Source organism: Schistocerca americana, chromosome 1 (genome assembly GCF_021461395.2).
Source record: "Schistocerca americana isolate TAMUIC-IGC-003095 chromosome 1, iqSchAmer2.1, whole genome shotgun sequence".
Taxonomy (NCBI): domain Eukaryota; kingdom Metazoa; phylum Arthropoda; class Insecta; order Orthoptera; family Acrididae; genus Schistocerca; species Schistocerca americana.
In genome coordinates, this window is record NC_060119.1 from 308681598 (window position 1) to 308683162 (window position 1565).

The window sequence follows — 1565 nt, forward strand, 5'->3', positions numbered from 1 at the left end:
TTGCCCTTGGACGTGGTGAGCTGATGTTAATCAAGAATGCCCTTAAGGCGACAAAGACGACACTGTCAACACCTCAGTGAGTTTTAACGAGGTAGCGTAATAGGGTTGCGAAAAGCTGGATGTTCCTTCTGCGATATTGCAGGAAGAGCAGGGAGGAATGTAGCTACTATAAATGGTTGCTGGCAGCGGTGGTCACGAGAATGTATGGTCGCAAGAAGAGCGGTCTCCGGACGGCCGAGACGGAAGAGCTACGTGTTCGGCTTATGGTTGTGGCGCATCGTACTGCGTCTGCAGCAGCAATTTGAGCAGCAGTTCACACCACAGTCACACAAGGAACCGTTACAAATCCATCACTTCAAGAACAGCTCCGAGCTGGATGCCGTGTAGCGTCCATTCCACTGACCCCAAACCACCGTCATTCGCGACTAAGTGGTGTCAAGCGAAAGCTCATTCGAGAGCAGGGTGGAGGTCTCTTATGTTTTCTGATGAAAGCTGCTTCCGCATCGGTGTCAGCGATGGCCGTGTGTTGGTTAGAAGGAGGCCATTTGAGGGCCTGAAACCAACCCGTCTGCGTGTTAGACACGCTGGACGTACACTGGAGTTATGGTGTGGGGTACGATTTCGTGTGACAGCACGAGCAATCTCATATTTGCACGACAGATGCACATTAACCGTCCCTGTGTTGATCGACCAAGTGCAACAGACATGGATCTCTGCCTCACAAACTGGCATCCGGCACGTGTACGACTAAATGTATGCAGGTTTGTATGCTTGCTTTCAACATTCTGTCGGTTACACGTTTACTAGTGTATCAGCATTTCACATTTGGAGTGGCTTACCTCGCACTTACATTAACCTTTGATCTTGCAATGTCAGTCGGTTAAGTATATTACCTAAATAAAAGTATTCCTGAAATTTCATTACTCTACATGAATTATTTTTTGGTGCTGCGATTTTTTTCCGTCAGATACAGTACCACTCTTTCGACTTATTACCAATTACAGCCTTCCGCAGTGTCGGCAGCCGCTCAGACCTGATTGCCTGCAGCTCACTGACACACACACACCGGCCACGTACAGGAGTTGGGTCAAAATGTGGTAACACCGCGAGAAATGAATGCTCGAACATAAATGCAGGTGGCGCTTTTGTAACTGACCTCGCACGGCAGCTGCAGATGATAGTCGTGGTCAGAACGATGTTCTGTGCAATTTTAAGTACATTACGTCACAGCGAGGCAACGGCCTTGCCACAGTGGATACACCGGTTCCCGTGAGATCACCGAAGTTAAGCGCTGTTGGGCGTGACCGGCACTTGGATGGGTGACCATCCAGCCGCCATGCGCTGTTGCCATTTTTCGGGTGCAGTCAGCCTCGTGATGCCAATTGAGGAGCTACTCGACCGAATAGTAGCGACTTCGTTCAAGAATACCATCATCACGACCGGGAGAACGGTGTGCTGACCTCACGCCCCTCCTATCCGCATCCTCCTCTGAGGATGACACGGCGGTCGGATGGTCCCGGTAGGCCACTCGTGGAGTGCTTTTTATGTCACAGCGAAGTGAATTC

General features: G+C 50.3%; 1 pseudogene; it reads left to right on the forward strand.

The window, feature by feature from the left end:
• Window positions 1-1233: 1233 nt before the first annotated feature.
• LOC124552472 lies at window positions 1234-1350 on the forward strand (annotated as a pseudogene).
• Window positions 1351-1565: the final 215 nt, after the last annotated feature.